At 38.9% G+C, this 23,348-nt stretch overlaps 1 protein-coding gene across 1 annotated transcript in view; it reads right to left on the bottom strand.

Moving 5' to 3' along the window:
• Window positions 1–9,691, bottom strand: part of ripor1 (RHO family interacting cell polarization regulator 1) — a 67,694-nt gene extending 58,003 nt beyond the window's left edge. Inside the window, exon 1 of the mRNA XM_053320021.1 lies at window positions 9,487–9,691. The gene's annotated coding sequence lies outside the window, so the exon portion shown is untranslated. The remainder of the gene's footprint in view (window positions 1–9,486) is intronic.
• Window positions 9,692–23,348: the final 13,657 nt, after the last annotated feature.

Raw genomic sequence — 23,348 nt, 5'->3', positions numbered from 1 at the left:
GATCTGTACTGCAGTTTTCCTTGGTTCCTTCTGTTCAATCCTGGACACAATTTCCCCTTGTGACCACATCCACTGGACCTTAAACTTCTTAATGATATGGGCAGCAGTGGGCAGCATCTCTTGAAGTGGATCATCATGCTTTGTTTGGAAATATTTGGGTTTTAAGGCAAAGAGTGCTGGTGAGTTGTGTCAGCGCCACAAAGCAACACAACTAACTTATTCAACCACCTGACACGATTGGTCTAATAAGCAGTCTAATAAGTTGTCATTAAAATCAATGAATAATCGTGATATTAATCGTGATCTCGATATTGATCAAAATAATCATGATCATCATTTTGGCCAATTATAAGATTGAAAACACCTGTGATACTAATTAAAAACACAATAGTCTGCTTAAAGTATCGCTACAAATCAATCGTTTCTTACAACTTCTAAAAGGGTACCAATCATTTTATCCAGGTTCTTTTAGAATGTCTCCAACATAGACATACATTAATTATACAATATCTTGTCATTTTAACACTGTTCAGGACAAATGGTGTATTATTTTAATATAATGCAAGAGTAGCAATGATTCTGGACACGTCTATATAAAGATGATGAACATAGAGGTAATTATATGTCTGTATAATAAGGATGAACATAGAGGTAATCATATCTATGTATAATAAGGATGGACATAGAGGTAACTATATGTATGTATAATGAGGATGGACATAGAGGTAACTTTATGTATGTATAATGATGGTGAACATAGAGGTAATTATATGTCTGTATAATGAGGATGAACATAGAGGTAATCATATCTATGTATAATAAGGATGGACATAGAGGTAACTATATGTATGTATAATGAGGATGGACATAGAGGTAACTTTATGTATGTATAATGAGGATGGACATAGAGGTAACTATATGTATGTATAATGAGGATGGACATAGAGGTAACTTTATGTATGTATAATGATGGTGAACATAGAGGTAATTATATGCATGTATAATAAGGATGGACATAGAGGTAACTATTTAAGTTGTGTGTGATGGACACTGGGGTGGATATTTATTTATTTATGTTATTTATTTAGAATTTGTTATATGTTAATCGTTCATTTTACTGGTTGTCGTTTTGTTTTCTTACTTTTTTTCTTTTTTTAACATTTACACATTATAACATCTGCATTATAGAGAGTTATAATCTATTACAGGTTCATGTACTGCTTCTAAATACTAAATAAAGGATTTAAAGTACAGTGTTTTTACTTCAGTAGCGGCAGACTCACCTGGTCAGCTCCAGAGTTTCAGTCACCTCCACTGTGGAGGATTTACAACTTTAGCAAACCCACAGGAGCAATAAGGCAATAAACACAGGCTTCCTCCTTCCTGTTAATCACATCACTGTATTGGAGCAGCCCGGGCGCTCCAACAGATAAAACTGATGAGTTAAGTCTGACATTAAATTTGCTCCTTGCTCTATTTCAGTGTGGTGTACTGTGCAGTCTCTCAGCTCACAGGGGTCACAAGTAAAGAACATTATTGATTCTGATAACTTTCCACAGTTCTGTTCAAACAAACACCTGTTTAATATGTTGGACCCTGGCGCCTGTGCAGAAGTGGACGGTATAATTTAAGTGCAGGGATGTGAGTGTCAGTCCTCCCACATGTCTGTCCAAGACAAATATGGACCAAGATTGCCATGAAATTTGATATAGATATTTATAGATCCTGGAGGATGATGCCAACTGGTTTTATGAGGCTGTGTGCTTCACTGCTCTACACACAGATGCACAAACGTAGTATATATAAATATATCACCATATGCTCACTCTTTCTCTGACTCTATTTGTTGCCATGGCTTTGGTATCAGGCACAAGGCCTAGTATGTAATCCTCTGATAATCTGTCTCACCTGAACCACCTGCATGTACAGAAAGCACCGGGGGCTGGTGGAGAGGATGACACACACACACACACACACACACACACACACACAAACACACAAACACACACACTATCACGGAGACTGTCTTATCAGATCAAAAGAAGTTCCTGGGACAGGGAATGAGGAAACTATGGGGATTACAATAAAGAAAACAATGGTGAACAGGAACGGTGATTAAACATGATGAGTCGGGGGGTTTCCTGCTTATCTCCACTTTTAACAGCCTCATTTACAGTAGATCCAAGCTATGAAAAACATAACACTGATACCACTATCAACAAGCATCACTGACAGACAGCTACGCTTAAGAGTCACAATGACCTGGCCTGGTTGTCATGTAAATTTACAGTCAATGCACACTCATTTCCTGTAACTGCTTTTCACAGCAAAAGTCCTCCAGTGTAAGGAACACGTGTAAATCATCCCTTTAACTGCTGGACCAGTGCTGGACCAGGACCAGTACTGAAATAAAACCCTGCATTCAATAGACTTTTAGTTTAGAAATAAGAGACAGAGAAGAGGTCAGGAGAGGCTGTGTAGCTGTTCCACTCACTGTAATATGTGATTACTGCAGCAGCTCTGTTATTAGTAAAAGACACACACACACACACACACACACACACACACACACACACACACACACACACACACACACACACACACACACACACACACACACACACACACACACACACACACACACACACACACACACACACAGTAAGTGTGTGTTGAGCTGAGTCACAGGTCAGGTCAGGTAGTACTCTGAGGTTTATTTAATGACAGTGATCCATCTTTAGTCTGTCTTTTGTTCAGTTACACCCATGTGGACCAAAGCTGACTGATGATGTTATAACAATTAAACCAATCATTTAGCTCCAATACTGACAACTAGTACTTAAAGTACTCATGATATCCTCATTTCATCCATATATGTGAGCAGATGGAGTGCTTTCAGAAATGTAGTTGTTTAGTTTCCAGTCTTGTGAAAACTCCGATCTGTGGCCGATGGCAGCTGCATTCAAGATCTGTTGATCCAATCATCTCGAGACTTCCTGACAAAAATCCAAGGAATGTACAAAAGAAGAATCATCATAGGCCTGTTCCCACTGCAGGACCTTCGGGGGAATTTTACGAGGCCGTGACCATTGGCGTGCCCCCAACCGCCTCTGAAGGACAATCTCCTAGAACTTTTACATGGGGCAAAACAAGTCTGCCTCAGGGTAGGTACTGAAAAATTCCTGGGTGGGGCTGGAGGTTGACTCAATGCTGATTGGGTATACTCAAACCCAGCAGAAGAAGAGTAGCGGTAGAAGATGGAGGAGGAAAAGAAGTGGACTGAAGATGGGGTGCATACTACGGCAACGAGGAGATTCAGAGGGGTTTCAAAAACCTGTCGCACAATGATTACACAATGATGTGGAAACCCCTCTGCATCAACCAACCATTATATTCATTATTGATTAGTTTGTTTGATCAAAGAAATGTAAGAAAATGGTGGAGAATATTGATCAGTATTCTTTCACAGAAGAACACACAAACCACAATATTCACATTTAAGAAGCTGGAATCAGAGAATATTGACATTTTCTTTCTTTAAAAAATGCATCCAAAGAAATAATAAACAGTTACAATGGTTAGCAATTAATGTAATAGTTGATTCATCGGCCAACTGTTGCAGCTCTGAACTTGAATAACTTCAACCTGAGTCCAGCCAGAGATTGTGAGATAAGAATACTGTAACAAACACAGGATGAGAAGGAGTTTCCTTACAGGTAAATGACTCATAACTTTCACTACATACAATCATACACTCATAACACTACACTGACTAACTACTGACTAGATTAGAAATGGTCAACTGAAACTATGATACATGACATAATGACTATACTCAGACACTTCACAGATCCATCAAGCAACACTTGAGGCGACAGCTACAACCTTTTCTTATCATCTAAACTCTATCTGTAACTTAGCTAATACAGCCAACATGTTAGAGGTGAAATGGCAAAAAGAATTGAAGTGATCATTTCATATAACCTTTCTCATACATTCATTTATTTGTGCCACAATAAAACTTTGCCCGCTGCAAATTGATTTTCTATTTTTGGAGCTGCTGCACACACATCGCGCTCTGATATGCTCCCAAACAAATGCGCACACACACACACCTGCACCAACACCCCCCATACACACACACACACACACACACACACACACACACACACACACACACACACACACACACACACACACACACACACACACACACACACACACACACACACACACACACACACACACACACACACACACACAAAGCCTCCTCTGAGCTGGGAGGTGCGGTCGTGCAATCTCCATTTAAAGATTAATGGTGCATCTATATTTCTTTGAGCGACAAAGTGTGTGAGATTTCGTGGTGCGTTCAAGTGCAACTCCTAAACTGAGAAGTCTACACTCAAATGGTCTCAAAGGTTATTCAAGTTATTAAATTCATAACAGCATCCCATTCTACATAGGCACATTTACAACCACTGATTGTGTGGTAAGTCCATTGAGTCTATTAACTTATATTATTGTACATTATTTCAATCTTAACCACAAATATCAACCTCATCATAGTACTAGAGGAAAAGTCAGTCTCTGTAGAACATTTTGTACCAATCTATGAAGCAGATGTTGACATATTTCAGAGGATATGTGTTAACTTTGAAGAGCTAGATGAAAAGTTAGATTAGTTATGATTCATCCTCTGGGGAACATGAATGCGTGTATAATCTAACCCATCTTTCACAGTACGTACTCTGCTGTGAAGGTTTAGAAACCTCGGAAACCACCTTCCTATTTTTGACCAGTGTTTCCAGTGCTGCAGGACACACTGGCCTTGATTTAACCTCATATTAAAACACTGGCTTAGGAGGATGAAATCTTCCAAACCACAAAAACACAACTTTTATTTCTAAGGGAGCAAACATTTGGAAAAAACCTTTGGGGGAATATTCTTTGCTTCTGAGCCCTGCCTATATGAAGAGTCAAAGTCATTAACTCTCATTATAACTCTACAGTCCAGACTGGCACGTGTGTGTGTATGTGTGTGTGTGTGTGTGTGTGTGTACATGAGTCTATACGTGTGTTGTGTGTGTTTGTTAATTGGCTGTTTGTCCAGTTATTCGAGGAAGTCTAGTCCACCCGAGGAAGTCATTAACTTCAAAGGATCGTGTGTGCGTCTATATATGTGTGTATGTGTGTGTGTGTGTGTGCTTGTGTAACAGAGAGGGGCAGAGGCCTGGAGGCGCTCCAGAAATCAGAATGCATGCTGAGTAAACAATGTCAGGTTGGTTTGGGCCTCAGAGCTGGTTTATGATCATACACACATGCCTCACACTGACCCTTCCTCTGTGCCTCTTCACTTCAACAGTACTGAGTGTCATGTGAGATGCTTGGGGAGTCTATTATTGGCTAAAGTGTGTGTGAACAGATAGTCAGTCAGGGTTTCATTCACACATATTTTCCGTCTATGAGATGCAAGTCACAATAAAGATTTATATACACTATATATTTATATAGTATATATACTATATGTATATGTATATATTTATATCAGTGTTTCCCACACATAGACTAATTCGTGGCGGTGCGCCACAGATTCAACACCGGCCGGCACATATTGCGTTTCGTTATTACATTTTTTTTTAACGCTAATTAAAAAATACGCATCGTATTCGTTAAGCTGCATTTCCTTTTTCCTTTCTCTGCTCTCCCTGCGTCTCTCTGTCACTCACGCGTCTCTCTCACATAGCTCAGACACACAGCCCCCCCCCAGTCGGCCGGTTTACCGAACGCACCCCCCCCCCCCCCGGTCGCCGGACTACCACCACACATTGCCTTCAGATCTGTGGGAAACACTGTATATACACATCAGATTTTTTACTAGAAAAGTAAAAAGGGCTAAACTCCACATTAACAATTTCTCTAATGAAAAACAATAGCAGCATGACAGTGTACAATATACTGTATAATGTGATACTGTATAATATAATAATATATGGTATAGTACTGTATAATATAATACTGTATGGTATAGTACTGTATGATATAATACAGTATAATACTGTATAATATGATACTATATTGTATAATACTGTATAATATAATACTGTATGGTATAATACTTTGTAATACTGTATAATATAATACAGTATGGTATAATACTTTGTAATACTGTATAATATAATACTGTATGGTATAATACTTTGTAATACTGTATAATATGATACTATATGGTATAATACTTTATAATACTGTATAATATGATACTATATGGTATAATACTGTATAATATGATACTATATGGTATAATACTTTGTAATACTGTATAATATAATACAGTATGGTATAATACTTTATAATACTGTATAATATAATACTGTATGGTATAATACTTTGTAATACTGTATAATATAATACAGTAGGATTTATAGGATTTGGTTGGTGATTTTCTATATTTTTAATATTATAAACAAATCTCATGTTTGGATCCAAACAATGCAATGAATTGATTTACTAACAAATATTATGTGTGTATCAAAGTGTGATATATGTTCTTCCTGTGTGCTGTAGACCTTTGTTGTTGTGAGTCACACCACTGCTCTGATGACATGCTGCTTCACCAGCAACACTTCACATGGTAGTTAGTTTAGAAACGGCTCCAAAGATCAATAACAGTCATCATGTTTTCAGTGTGAGCAGAGAGGTTCCCTGTACTGCAGACGCCACTGAGCATGTGCAGGAACTTAGGCTATATATCACAATATCACAACCTTGGCTTTGTACTGAAGTTCTCTGAGTGATTTATAATGGAGCAGTCAGGAGAATGTGACATGAAGTGTGAGAAACTACAGTTAACATTTCTAGATTCAGCATGAAAGATACTTTCTGATGATATTATTACAATGTCTTCCACAAATGAACATTAAAAAAATCCTCCACAAAGAACTCCTGAACTTGCCCTGAGAATCATCACAAACAAATACTGTGGGACAAAGTGTCAGCAGGTGAAAGTGAAGAAAGAAAGTGAGAGGAGCTGCTGTTAGTCCTCCTGTCAGGTTGAGCCAGTATGAAGCAACCAGCCTAGAAATGACAAGCATGCATCATTCTACAAACACTTTCCTGCATTACATCAAAAAAACCCACTTGTCTGCCTACGAGTAAACAGATGAGGTAGAAAACGAGCGATGTGGACCTGTTTTTGTCCCGTGTGACTTTGTGAATGAAGAATGGAATGAAGAGCAGATGAGTGAGCACAGTGAGCTTGCCCTCTGCTCTGTATCTGTTTCATGCAGCTTGTTAGTGAAGGTCTGATCATTAGCTGAATTAGGTCTTCTAACTGTGAGAGCCTTGCAGCGGCACAATGGACCTACTGTTCAAGCTCACTCTCACGGAGCCACACACGCGCACACACACACACACACACACACACACACGGAAAAAGAGTGTGTGTGTGTGGTTTCAGAGAGCATTCCCACACTCAGCCTCCACCGGTTTGTTTTTGTCACCTATTGCAGCAACATTTGGATTCCACAACGTTTTTGGCTGGAACTGAATCAAAACAGGACTGATTGTTGTTTCTGTCCGCAATGTGAGCGCTGTGTTTTAAAAGCTATGCTGAGAATCTGGAGACTGATAGCACAAGAGTCATCATCATCATCATCATCATCATCATCATCATCATCATCAATCAGTCAGTCCGTTTATTTCTTTCTAGTGTAAATGTGTCCAAGTTTATGACCAAGGTGCATCTTTCAATTCTTTACTGTGTCTGTCCAACACCTCAGAAATGAAAAGGTATTCCATTTACAATATGAAACAAATAAAAGCAGCACATCTTCATACTAGAGAGGCTGGTATAGATTAATATTTATGAACTAGTCTGAACTAGTCTCGCTTCAATTCAGGTTTTGAGGTCTGCCTTTCCACATTTTACAGAAGCCACAGATACAGTTTTAGATATTGACTCATAAACACACACAGACACACACACACACAAACTTGATACAATACCACCATTCAAAGGTGACCGAATGAACATGTAAAGCTGTTTTCTTGCTGTAATGATTCCTCCTGTTCATACTGACCATTAGAAGATCCCTTCATAATACACTTACAATGGAAGTGATGGAGGACTAAATCCACAGTCCCCCTTCTGTGTAAACATGGATTTAAAAGTTAATGTGAAGTTAATATGAAGCTTCAGTGTCCAAATGAGTCAAATCTTCATCTTCTATGTCTGATGTAAAATAATCTGATGGTAAAAAGACTGTAAATGTGTCAGATATCACTTGATATGACTAACTCACACTGATGAAGCTCAATAGAAGCTGATCCTCTACTTTTAAATGACTGTGTGGACTCACTGTGGATTTAGTCCTCCATTTTTCAGTTTTCCTTGTGTCCAACAAAACAAGCAAAGAGATCTGGCTTGAAATATGGAAAACAAAAGATTCAAAACCAAAGACTTGAGATCTTTTTTGTGTAGTGGAAGAAATATGTTTTGATCTACAAGGACTGAAAAGTCTTTAAGCAGTCTGATACTCAGCTGTGTAACTGCACTGTTTAAATCTGCCACTGACCCAAAAAAATCTGCATTTTTACTAATTAGGGGCACGACTTTTCGCCCAAATTGTACAAGCTGTCCCCGATCAACTGGTGTTAAGTCTGGTGTGTGTCCCTGAAAAACACAAACACACACACACACACACACACACACACACACACACACACACCAAAACAACTCTCTCATGTGAACAGTCTCAAACTTTTTGAAGATGCAATCTTTGACATTGTGATACTGCTATGTGCATGGGCCCTGTCCTCTACCTCCAATAAACAACTCTCTCTCACACACTCACTCACACACACTTACTTTCACCATTTCCAGTCCGGTGATACATCCTGACTCATTGTGACTTGATGAGGCTCTCAGGAGAATACATGATTTCAAGCCAAAAATCCCCTTTACAAAGTCTCTAACTTGAAGATGAACACTTGACCCAACAATACCAAACATCATGCAGAGTTTCTGGTACATTCTGCACTCTCACATTCATGGAAATATAAGTAGTGTGAGTGTTTGAAGGTGCTCGCCAACAACTTGCTACATATTTTGGTGCCATTCGGAAATGTTCTGTCACAGTGAAACAGAGTCTACAAGATGATATTTCACTGAGAAGCGCTTGACTGAAAGCTGGAACTCAAGCTGGAGGAGAGTGTAGAATTAAAAGATTTGTAAAGCCGGTTCCTGCACACACACACACACAGACACACACACAGACACGGACACAGACACAGACACACACACACAGACTGACAGGACAAGGACTGCAGCAGACTGGACAGCTGGACAAAAGCGACATAAACAACAGTGAAAAGATGCTAACCTTCCAATCAAAAGCAGAAAACTAGCTAGTTAATTAGCAAGTTAGCGACACAGAGCTGGTTGGATATAAGCAGAGCAGAGAATGAGAAATATTTGAAACAACGTACATGTTTGCTGCGGTGTTTTGTGTCTCCTCTCCTCTCCTCTCCAGCTGACACCAATCTGTTCTTGATCCAAATAAAGAAGCACAGGCTCCACTCCAGTCCAACACGCTCGTAAATATGCTTCCTGAGCACAGTTCTTCTCTCAGTCCATCAGTGTGGCGGTGAAAAGTGTCCTGTCAAGTCACAAAGATCCACCACGTTCCCTCAATGGACGGCTTTCTTCCATGCAGCCTGCCAGCAGCGGTAATTCAGACACAGTCAAGTCCACCGCAATCAAAATCAACTGCTTCCGGTCGGTAGGTTCAAAATAAAATGTCAGACGCGCCAGACAGTCGACTCACATCCGGTTACAGGCTGACAAAAGCCCCCAAAACTCCACTTTTATTAGATATAATTTCATCTGTATTCATTTCATTCATTGCAAATTAATTTATTAGTATGCACCAACAGTTTGAAGGTGGATACTGCATTGTTGTATGCTCTCTTTTACCTTTGGTCAAAAGAATAGGTATAATAAATGTATGCTTACATAATGGAGCATGCTCCTAGATTCATTTTAAAGTTGTATAAACTATCTGACACAACTGCAGCAGGTAGTATTCTATAATAACAACAACAACAACAACAACAACAACAATAACAATAATAATAATAATAAACTGTATGTATAGATAACAATAATAATAAATACTTTATTTTTGGATAGGGACAATGCACATTGATGGACATCAGTATTTAAACATTTCTGTAAACATGCCAGATTATAGCAAAGCTGCTAATTTGCATCCGTAGTCCCTAGTATCACCTTTCATACATGGCATGGATGAAGCTCAAAGTGCTTTGCATAGATAAAACAACAGCAAATAACCAAATAAATAAATCAAATTCAAAAAATAAAAAATCATTTAAAATAAAAAATTGACATTTAGTAAAAAATAAGTTAAAATGACAGTAATTAAAAACCATACATGTTTTCAACTGTTGTTTACAGAGCTCACACATCCTAAAGCTTTAGGTAGAGAATTCCAAAATGATATGATATAATAGGAGTAGTCGGATAATTGGTGACATATAATGTATACCTGCAGAGTGTACGGTGGCTGATGGGTAAAGTCAGCAGGATACATGCACACTATGCCATCAGTGAGGGGTAGTGGGGGTTTGGCAAGTGGTTTGTGGAAATATGAAATAATAAAGTCATAAATAAACAATTCACACTTTAGAAAGTCCACCTTAAGGCCCTCAAGGTGGACTTTTTGTAGGACAGAAATTCCTTTTAGGACCTGCACTATCACACCAGATATAAAGATTACATGGTTCATATTCTTAGATATCTGTCCCCCTAAACCAATGTACAAACTGAAGGATGGGAGTAATGATGTGTACTAGAATATCAAATATAGAACACAAAACAACATATTTTTTAACATAATCTTGTTAAACAAACACTGAAAACAGTAAAAAACACACAAAAAACACTTATTTCCAATTAATTGTTTATTTACTGTCAAAAAGTCAGTATAACAGTACACTTACATGTACATTATAATTTTTGGGCTTCACTTAATTAATATTAAATCACAGGTGGCATCAATAGACAGTTTGACTTATCAAAGCAGGAAAAGCATAGGTGTAGACAGTATAACATTAATGAAAGCTCCATTTCATTAGGGTGAGAGTGCTCAGTAGCAGAGCGCTGGTAATGACTCACCTTCATGCAATGCAACCATCATTTATTTTATTAATTCCATTTGTGCTGCTCCTGTCATGACAAGTAATATTCGCTCCATTCTCTTGTCTTCACTCTGTTGAGGAATTATCGAATAAAAGAAAATCATCTATTCAGGCTGTGCTCCACTGCCATCTGCTGGTACGGAAATTTGTGTACAATGTGCAATATGTGTACATATTATATTTATGTATTTATTGAGGCAACAGGTAGCATTGTATTATTTATTGTTGTGCAAATGTGCAATTCTGTTATGTATATTGTATTATTGTTGTGCAAATGTGCAACCTTACTTTTACTTTCTTTGTTCTTTTTAACTATGGTGGCAGCTTGTCTCAGCACTTGAAGTATCTATCTATCTATCTATCTATCTATCTATCTATCTATCTATCTATCTATCGATATATATAAAATATGCTATGTTCCTCCATTTCTGCACGCATTACATTTACCATGTGCATGAAGACCATGTTACTGATAAACACCAGTGGTGAAATTCATCTTAAATAGTAGCAATCAATCAGTGGAGACACTTTCACAGACAGACATGACTGGATGAACCTGTTCAGGGGCCCTGGAGGAAGAATTAGCTGTTCTGTTGCATTTTGACATCCCACCTCTCTCAGTGTGGTATGTATGTAATATGTTGCCCAAGTTCTTATTAAGTACAGTGCACACAATAGACTATACTATGACAATACACAACCAGAAGGCATGCTGAGTGAAAGCACTGCTGTGCCTATGCTGGTAGGAAAGTGTTGTTTCAAGTACAAGTACAGGCGAGACTGTGAAATATGATCCAGGGTTGAGTTTGAGTAACATATACAAGAGTTAAACAGATCATTAGATATCAAATACTGTACTATGATTTATAAAGTTGTGAGATAAGATTTTACAGCTTGGGAAATAATATAATCCTCTGTTACTGGAAAAATGTACAGAAAATGTACAAATGTGACCGAATGTGCAAGAAAATAACCCTGTTGATACTAATACGACACTGGAGTTCCATTACATTTTGCTAAAAGCACAAACTAACCAGGAACAAGTATCTCCTGCTGTTGAGGAGACTCACTGTACACTATACTAAAGTCATTTGCAGCCATCTTAGTGGGGCTGCTTAAGTCCATTTTTGAGCCGAATCGTTCACTTCATGGTACAAGCACCAAATTTGGTACAAATGATGTCCAGGACATACCTTCTAATAAAAGTACGTTGCCCAGCTGAAAATCCAAGAGGGCCGCCAGTTTTCAAGATGGCCGCCTCGTCAAACGCCAAAAAAAGGTTTTCGAGGTATAGAAGTTGAATTAACAGAAGAATGTTAATGATCCAAGCATCAAAATGAATGTATTATGACTGGAATAACTCGGTGGTGTCAATTGAATTCCAATATGGCCACCAATTTTCAAGATAATGGCTATTAAATGACTAAAAAGTAGCGTTTTCGCGTTTTTTCTTCAGTTTTATGCAATGATCTTAAGTGAAAATCTGCAGAATTCTGAGGGATGTGTTTTTTGTGTGAATCATTTGTGAAAATGTGTCCAAACTTTTGACTGTCACTCACCACACACACACACACGCACACACACACCCATACAGCAACACAAACGTTCTTTACTGAAATAAAAGTACTAATTTAGCAATATAAATGATAATTCATTAAAATTCTGTGGTCAACTGCCAACTCTCCTCCTGACAAATGAATATGAATGGCTGCAGAAGGTTAGCCTAACACAAGATGTAGATGATGAGGTTAACATCACTTGGTCAGCTCACCATGCAGAGAAGAAGCGAGGTCTTGCATTTGATGTGAGCATTACCTCACTCTTTCCCCTTCTTCGCGATGAGGCCCATTCTATTGCCACAGTGAGGCATACCATGAACAAAGTCAGGGATGCTATTGCACACATCAACCCTGGTCAGGTCCCTGTGATAACTGCAGACCAGCCTATTTATTCTATTGCCAAACAAGTCCAGTGGCACTGGCCTGACCTGTGTGGTGAGGACAAATTTGTTGTAATGTTTGGCGGTCTCCACATAGAGATGGCTGCATTCAGATCACTTGGGACCCTGCTTCAGAGTAGTGGGTGGACAGGTGCTCTTGTGGAGGCTGGGGTGGCCTCTTCAGGAACAGCTGACTCCTTTCTTTCTGCCTCAAGTGTCACAAGAACACGCCACATGCACCAAGTTACAGCATGCTGTCTGTACATGCTCCGAAAGGAAGCATATGAGTACCACTGTGCAGAACAGAATGATGGAGCGCTGAATTTCAATGACTGGTGTGAGAAGTGCAGGAAGGAGAGTCCTCAGTTTCAATTCTGGGAGCTTGTGTTGTCAATGGAATTGGTGATTTTCTCGCTGGTCAGGTCTTTCAGAGAGGCTAACTTCAACTTGTATTGTCAAGCACTGTCTGCTCTAATCCCCTTCTTCTTTGCAAACAACAATGTGAACTATGCTCGATGGCTCCCCATTCACCTCAGAGACAAGGTTTCTTTGGAGCAAACTCACCCTCAGATTTTCAATGAATTTCAGCTGGGAAAGTTTGTGGTCCACAAGACTCACAGGGAGTTCCCAGGCATAGCCATTGACCAAGCTCACGAGCAGGCTAATGCAGTTGTTAAAGGTGATGGTGGTGCCATTGGAGTTACTGAGGATCCATCTGCACTGAGGCGGTGGATGGTGTCTGGACCAGAAGTTAGCCAGTTAGTCAACCAGTATGAGTTGGCATCTGAGGTCAATGAAGCAACTGAAGATATCAGGCATCATGAGCAGACTCGTCAGTCTCAGAAGTCCTTCACTGACAAGGTCCAGAGGTTGTTTGCTGTGATGAAGGATCTGGGTAATCCTTTTCAGGAGGAGTCCAAAGATCTGCTCACATTGGACACAAAAAACATTGCACATCCCAGTACTGCTGAGCTTGTAAGAACTCACTTTGAGAAAGGTCAAGTTGCCTTCAGAGACTTTTTCAATGGTCTGGGTGATGAGACTTCCTTCTATAGGCCGATTAAAAAGAACAAAGTTGACTTCTTTCGCCAAGAAGCAGCTTCAGCTTGCAGTGACATGAAGAAGCAAGTACTCAAAGATGACTGTCGCCTGTTCTCACAGCACTTTATATCCTGCCAATCACGAGAGTGTGACCTGCTTGAGTTCTTTAAGCATGAGAATCAGTCTTTCCCTGCAGCACTGAGCGACACAAGGAAACTCTACTACGGCCAGAAGTCTCAGCTTGCAAACATTTTGGAAGCTACCATTTCTCCTCCTGACAAACAACCAGAATGTGGTGCTATTATCATTGATGGTTCCTCTCTTGTGTATTCATTGTCTCCAAAGACATCAAAGACCTTTGAGGAATATGCTGTCCAAGATGTAGTTCCAAAGATCCAGGCATACTCATCAAAGTATGAGCGAACAGACATAATTTTTGATGTCTACTGGACTTCAAGCCTGAAGGCTGAAACAAGGCAAACAGAGGTAAGGGAGGTCGACGTAGAGTGACCGACAAAACCAAACTACCGCCCAACTGGAAAAGCTTCTTGCGAGACAATGAAAACAAGACTGAACTCTTTGGGTTCCTAGCAGAGAAGATAGTGACCTGCCAATGTCGTAGTTGTGACCAAAGGAGAGCAGGCTCTTTCAAACAAACCCATCAGCCTTGAAGGTTTAAGTCCTTGCAACCACGAAGAAGCTGACTCCAGAATCTTCACACATGCTCTTCATGCAGCCAAGCAACAGATAAAGTCTGTGTTGATTAAGGCATGCGACACAGATATTCTTGTGGTTGCAGTCAATGTTTTTGCGACTCTTCAGGATGCAGGCTTGGAAAAGATCTGGATAGAATTTGGCCAGGGTCAGTCCATTAGGTGGTTGCCAATTCATGATATGGTGGTGAATCTTGGCCCAGAGAAATCCAATGGCATGCTGTTCTTCCATGCCTTCACTGGCTGCGATGTTGTGTCAGCTTTCCGTGGTAAAAGCAAGAAAAGTGCATGGCAAGCATGGGAGGTTTGCCCTGAAGTTAGTCCTGTCTTCAAAAAGCTCAGCCAATACCCACCTATCATAGAAGATGCAGACCTCAACATCCTTGAGAAGTTTGTCATCACCATGTATGACAAGCAAAGTACTACATGCAAGGTTGATGAGGCAAGACTGGACTTGTTTGCTCGGAAGCAAAGGTCTTATGATGCCATTCCACCAACAAGCGCATCCCTCGTTCAGCATGTGAAACGGTCTGCTTTCCAAGCTGCCTGCATATGGGGCCAAGCAACAGTGTGCAAAATGCAAACTGAAAGTCCTGCCAACTGGGGCTGGCAAAAAGATGGTCAGATCTGGCAAGTTCTCTGGACAACCCTTCCACCCATTGCTCAGACTTGTGAGCAGTTGACAAAATGTGGCTGCAAGACTGAATGCCAAGGACGATGCAAATGCTATCGCTTCGGCCTGAAGTGCACACAGTTGTGTGCCTGTGCATGTGAGGGCTAAGAAAATAGAACAACCAAGTTTAAGTTGAATGTTTGAGTTGGATATTTGTATTATTATTTTTTAAGTTATGTTGATTCAAGTTCTGGATCGTAAAACATGCAGCCTATGCTTTGACACCTTTTCTGTGTTTTTATACCGTTATCTAAAATTAAAAAAAAAAAAAAAAAAAAAAAAAAATAGCCTATACAAAAAAAAAATAAAAAAAATGGGGGAGACAAAGACAGCCTCTACGTGGCCTCCCCTACAAGTAGCTTACAGGTCCAAAAGCTTTAAGTGAAACTAATGTCTTTGTTTGTGAGTGTTTTTTTTCATTTAATTCGCATTGTATCATCATAATATTCAATAATTTTGATTTTCTAAATGCAGAGTTGTATTTCTCATGTGCAAAAACACATATTTCAATGTATAAACCATCAGAATAGGACTATTCAATCAAAATATAGTTCAAACGCTGTTTCAAACCACTTCAAATGGCGGCCATCTTGAAAAATGGTGGCCACTTTGTTTGTTCAAGTGGGCAACGTACTTTTATGAGATAGTAGGTCCAAAAGCACTTGTGTACCAAATGTGGCGCTTGTACCACAAAGTGAACGATTTTTCATTAATGTGCTCCACTATCTAGTGGCGCTCCACTGTTACATCTGTGTAACTCATGCAACTCTCTCTGTTAACTACATGTATCTGTCCAGTTAGTGAGAAGACTTAGGGCTGGGAAGGCAGTGTTTTTATGCACACATTTGAGAGAGAGAGTGGGTTAGGGTTAGGGTTGAGACCTGGTGCTGCTGTCACCCCAATTACAATCTGGTGCAAAATATTTGACAGCATTATTGCGCTGTATGGAAGTGAGGTCTGGGGTCCACTCAGTATCCATGACTACACCACATGGGACAATCATCCAACTGAAGCCCTACATGCAGAATTCTGCAGATCTGTATTAAACGTTCAATCAAAAACACCCAACAATGCATGTAGGGCAGAATTAGGCTGTTTTCCATTAGCCCCATCAATTAAAAAAAATAACCCTAAAATTCTGGATAAACTTAAACAACAGTCCCAACAACAACACACGCCATTTATACTGTCTTGTTATTGCATTGTCTTGTGTTTTAATCTATTTGTTTTGTTTTTTGTTGATGTGGACCTAATAACGTATTATATTATTATTATTATTATTATTATCATGGGCAAGTAACCAGCTTCCTCCAGAGATCTCATTTAGCACTGCTCATTTATGTGCAATGCCGGTTTGTGATTGAGAACCACAGCTGACCATGTGTACCAACAAACCCCCAAGTGTTATACTCATGAGAAACGACTCAAAATCAAGTATCTCTGTAATAGCATTTTAAGCATGGAAAGAAAGAATTGTGTTGGTTCTTATGAAGAAAGTCTTTTTAGATACTCCCATAGAGACAACGTACAGCTGAGATGTATCACAAAGCAAATCAAACTTAATCTGGCCCTCTTTAGGTGGGCTGACTGCCCAAGCCCAACATTTAAAAAAAATATATATATACTAATTATTTTTTTTAGATTTGGCTTAATCATATAGCAGATATAAACATTTGCCCAAATAATAATGATGGTCATGCAGGTAATATCTTGTTCCGTTTGGGTACCAGGGAATACCATGCTCCATATCACCACCAGAGGGCAGTGTTTCATTATGAATGTTTCTATGATGATGATTGTAACTCATCTACTCTTTGGAAAAGAACACTAGTCAAAAGTTTGGTGTTTTCCATTGCCTTGCAGGAGAAAGTGTGTCCATACTTTTGAATGGTACTGGATATGACACAATCTGTAGGTCAGTATATAGGCCTGCAATTACACTATATTTTGAAAGTACAATGCAAATTTTGTCCTGTATACCTTCATTTAATTTTCATTCCAATTTAATTTTCATTGATCACATTGCACTCAACTTTCAATTTAGAACACACATGTTCAGTTTTGTATTAAGACTGCTCTAATCAACAATCCACTGATAACCTGCCTAAATATACACACACATTGAAGCACTAAAATATCTACGGGTTTTGATACTTGCTTACTAGTCGGCTTCTGTTGACATATATGAACATACAAACACCTACTTAAAGGAGCAGTGTGTAGGATTTAGTAGCATCTAGCAGTGAGTTAGCAGCCTCCCTTTTAAGCATGTAAGAGAACCTGCAGTTGCCACGAAAAATATGAAACGCCTTCTCTATAGCCAGTATGTTGTTTGTCCTTTTTGGGCTACTGTAGAAAAGGCAGCTGAACATAGTGGGCTCTGTGGAACAGGGCTCATTCTACACCAATGAAAACACAATTCTTAGTTTTAGGTGTACACTAATTAAAACATACTTATGAATATTACACAGTGTTCCTTTTCATTTATTTACATATTTTATTTGATTTCTTAGCTATTTTCTAGCTCACATATTCATTCTCATTTCTCTTTGGAGAAGATCTTTATGAAAGATAAATAACCCAATATGTCATGCTCTTTACATAAAGCATTACACCATGGGAGTTTTTGCCATGGATTTATAGTATATTTTCATACATTTAGTTTTAAAAAGATACAGACTCACAGCCAGGCACACCTCACATCCCAACACATTCTGAATAACCGTTCATGTTATTAACATCTTCCAACTACTCTTGAATATTTATGATCACGTCTGCAGATCAAAGACAACCCACATTATTCCAAATTCCACCCCAAAGCCAAATGTAGGCATTATGGGTATGAAAGTGAGAAGCAGCAGAAATAAAACCTCATGTTCACCTGCACACTATTTAATGATAAGGCCAATGGCAAGTCTAAAACGTGTACATGATTCCTGTGGGACATGTTGCCTGAGCCTCAGTGCGCCTGTGTCTGATCAGCATGAAATATGAAAGACTGCAGCAGCACTTCTGAGGAATAATGGATGATATTCCAGCTCTTGACATGTGTGCTTGGGTGTGTGGTGGAATTGAAGTGAAAGGCCTTGTTAATGTGTATATATACAGTACATATACATATACACATATGCAGTATGTGGAATTGCATATAAGATGTAAGCCTAAATGTATACTTGTATGTGTGTGTTCCTATAGTACCTACCTGTACATTATTCTGTTCTATCAGCCTAATGGTTTAAAATCTAATGAGTGCATTGTTGTAACCACATTCTGCTTTACATTTTCATTTTATTGTTTCAGCTAAGTTCAGTTGGCACCTGAACCAGTAAAGCCACTGAGGACCAGCTGAGTCAGCTTGCACTCCATGGAGGCAACACCGGTACAACCATGAAGAACTATTTGGGGTTCAGCATCTTGCCCAAGGTGACTTCAACATGCAGACTTCAGGAGTCAGGGATCAAACCACTGATTAGTGGAAGTCCCACTCTGTCTCCTGAGCCACAGCTGGCTGACAGAATGTGACAGTGACAGTCAATCAGGCCTGTCACAGAGGGATCACGGTGGTTTATAACATGGATTTCTGGCACAGATAGTTTACTCACTATCAGGTATAGCACAGCATATGTCATGATATGCATACAAAACACATGTTTACACTATATAGAATAATCAGGCTGCAACAACAGAAAGCACAGATCTCCCCATCTGTCCCATTGCAATTATTTCACATTGCAATATTTGGATTTGAATTGACAAAAAATACATTAGGTAATATTGACTGTTGTATACCTTTAAGTACACTCAAATATCCCTACTGTAATATCATTATATTTAGATATTTGAGTCAATCCAAAAATACTTCATTGTAGTAGGCCTATATGGAAATACACTCTAACTGTACACTTTTATGTATTGTTTTATAGTGCACATAATGAGTACACAGTACTAATGTACACTCCAGGTCGTATTGTTTAGCAGTATAGCCTACTGAAGTACTACCAGAGGAATTACACTCTATAGCCTACTTATAGTTTAAAGTAGGTTAGTGAAACAGGATTTTAATATATATTTCAGACTCTTAAAATTAGTACCAAAAATGCCATTCATATAATTTATGTCAAGTATATTTCGGTATTGTGAATTGAAAAATGATACCTAACCCTAAAGTTTTGGAAAGGGGGTTGCTTATGTTAGAACAGCATGGACCCGCTTGACTTGACAGTATACAGACTACCCATAAGGAACATAGAGTATATCCTTATCCTACTACTATAATTGGAGAGCAGGATGTTTGTCGTCTGTCCGTCCACCTTTCGCTAACCCCCTGGGCCCTGACGTATATGCGTAGAGTTGGAAAATACTTGCGATGCCGCCAAACGCCGCATGACATTGACGCAAGGTGGCGAAACTCCAGAGAAGTCCGGTAAGAAACCACAATCCACACAGTAGCTAATGCTAATGCTAATGCGTCTGTTAGCGGGAGAGAGGCAAGCTACTTGAGGAGCATGCAAAAAATGTCACAGGAAAAGAACTCAAGCCAAGTGTTTCACATAGAAACTCGACCGCAGGCTAATAAAGGCAATAAAGAGAGTCGTTTTTTTAAAGTTGTATTACATCCCGCTCATTAATTTGCAATTTAAATAAATACATGAATATGTAATTTGCAAAGGGAGCTGGATACAGTGCTGTTGCTTACTTCCAATGCTGCCAGGGGCCTCTGTGGTGTTGAAGCAAAAACTCCCCTGTGGCCTAAAACGTATTTTCCCCATAGAGCCATAGATTACTATTATAAAAGAGACATGTATAAAAGTGTTGACAGGACACCAGTTATTACTGAATCAATATAAAGCAATTGCATTGAAAATGAGTCACTGTTTTAAAGTATTTGATTCAGTCAAACTGGTTACATAGTGAGCAACTGTTGTCACTGCATATATATATATATATATGGATTGTTGTTTGTTCAATAAAGCTTTTACTATTAAAAAGTGATCAATTTGAAACAGTCTCCAGCTCTGTGTTGGCAAACTGAGAAGACTCAATACTGTTCTCCAATCAGGATACTTAGAGTTGGCCCTTCAGACTGATACATGGGCTCAGAAGGGGGATTTGACATGTGCTTGTGTTTCATGCATCTTCAGTTTACAGTAAAACTCAACGTTATAACAAACCTTTATTCAATACCTCATTATAATTCCCCAATTATTATAAGAAATATTATTCATGGCTCCACCCAGTCTGAAGAGTCAGGCACCAGAGCTGAGAGTGTTGCTCTGCTGTGCATCACAGTTATGTATTTAGGTCATTTAAAGACAAGACTGTAAAAGTGAACCCTGTCATGCTGTCACTGTGCTGTTTCTTTATTCTTTTTCATTGTAAACAGTGATACAGTTGTTTACGGGGCAGCCCTTGTAGTTTTTGACCTCTGCTATGGAGCTTTTTTTATGATGGTCCTCATTTAGTTTGTTTTATATGTGTGACGCATTACACACACTATACACTATTCCACTAATCTTTTTTTTAACTGTCTTTTTAATTTTCATTTTGAGACAGCAAAACAAATACTCAAAACTTAAAAGAGCAACATATGATCACAGCTTTCCGCTGTCACAGAAAAACAAAACAAAAAAACCCTAACATATAATACAAGACCATACACACATTCAAAAACAAAACACAAAACAATCCAAAAGAATTTAAAAAAAAACCCAAAACACAACAAAACCCCACTAATCTACAGGTGGCTGTAATGTGCCAAGAAACACAGAAAATCCTTTTTTTGTAGTCATTGAACAAGTCTCAGTGTGCCATCTGCTGCCTTACTTGACACTTTCCCTACAAGCTTATTGAACTGAAGTGAGAAATGTGAGGATGAGAGAGTATGTGTGTGTGTGTGTGTGTGTGTGTGTGTGTGTGTGTGCGGCTGACAGGCTACAGAACATGAAGAGCAATCTGCACTCCTCACTGGGGTACCGCTCACACCGATACACAATAACACACGCAAACTGATAAGTATTCAGACCTTGTCTAGACTGCATCAAGAAACTTAACACCCCCTTTCTCTCCCCCTCTCTCTCTCTCCCTCCCTCTCTCTCTCTCTCTCTCTCTCTCTCTCTCTCTCTCTCTCTTTCTGGCTCTGCATCACTGCTTTGGGATCTCCAGCATCCAGAAAGAGAAAAAGAGAGCAGAGGGAAACCCCACCTGGCGTCCTCCGATCCAAAAGATAAGGCGAGTAAACAACCTCTCTGTCCATTTCAGTTCATTATTAAATCTCAATCACTATAACTAGAATCACTGTCATATGCATATCAGTTGATGATGTTCATATTCATATTTTGATGAGTTGATTTATCCTACTTATCGCCATTGAAAATGTTTAGTGCTGCTTATTGATGATGATGATGATGATGATTGACATGAATAATCTAAGTACTTTCAGGCATGGAGCATACAGTAGATTAAGTACTAAACATCATGCTGGCAAAGTTTGTTCCATATTTAACTACATGATTTTTAAAATGATGTTATTAGCTGCAATTATGATCATATGAGTGACATCAAATCATAAGTGTGAGTTTTTCTGCCTGATACCGGTCACAGATCTCTCCAGCATGTTACATAATATGCTTCCTTGTGTACTGAGGTGGAATACTAAACAGCTGGGTTGGATACGTCAAACAGCTTCCACTGACCTTTGAGTCCTGTTATTACCAGTAACCTTTATTTTATCTTATGTTTATGAGTTTCAGAAAAGGGAAATGAGTGATGTGAAATGTTAAGAGATGCATCAATATGAAAGTAAGGTGTACTGTAGTTATTCTTCTAAGTTATTGAAGGTCTCCGTTTCATGATCAAATGTTCTCAGCAGGCTATGAATGGTGGTATCATGATGTATGGACTCATACATATACATGCATAACTATCATGGGATGTGTAGTGCAGGAGACTTTGTTTACTCTTTGTTCATATGATGTGTATGTAAAGAAGAGAACTGTACTAAAATACGTGTACATTGTTCAATACAGTAAGTGTGATATGTGTGATATGTGTGTACCTTTCCAGCAGCTTATAATTTGTAGCTGGCAGATGGCTGTTTCATAGGTTTGTCAAGTGGCTTCTCTATATCACAATGCAACCACAGCCTAGTACAATGTTATATTGCCATTATTGCCTATAGTCTGTTCATTCCCCAGTGTTCAGTATACTTGAAGACTGGGCATAGGGGTTGATGGGAATTCTCTACATTTTTTCTTCAACCACTTAAATCTCGAGAAACTGCATTTCAGTCATTACAGAAACTTAAAGCTTAACTTAAAAACATTCATGAAATGAGGTAAGATGTGTTATCACACTGTAAGTTAAACTAAAACTAATCTAAACTAAACTAAACCAGCTAATCACCAACTTTGTCTTTCACTGACAACAGCTCAACTGAGTTCTGATTAAGACTTCTTTAAGTCGACCAAAATGTTACAATTAACTTTCATGTACTGAACACATACTGAAAAAGAGTCTGGGATTGTGTCATGGCTATGTTACCTAACCATTGTTGTTGCCATGGTAGTGACTTGTCAATCACAATGTAGCCACATCCTCAAGCATACTCTGCCTAATTGTTAAATTTAAGTTAAGCTGGGCCATAATTTACAAAATGAGATCATATTCATATTCATATTCTCATAGGCTTCCATAATCAGACTTCGTTTTGGAGCCAGTGGAGTCGCCCCCTGCTGGCCATTAGAAAGACTGCAGCTTGAAGTCACTT

This window comes from Scomber japonicus, chromosome 5, assembly GCF_027409825.1.
Source record: "Scomber japonicus isolate fScoJap1 chromosome 5, fScoJap1.pri, whole genome shotgun sequence".
Classification (NCBI taxonomy): domain Eukaryota; kingdom Metazoa; phylum Chordata; class Actinopteri; order Scombriformes; family Scombridae; genus Scomber; species Scomber japonicus.
This window is presented reverse-complemented; position numbering and strand designations above follow the sequence as displayed.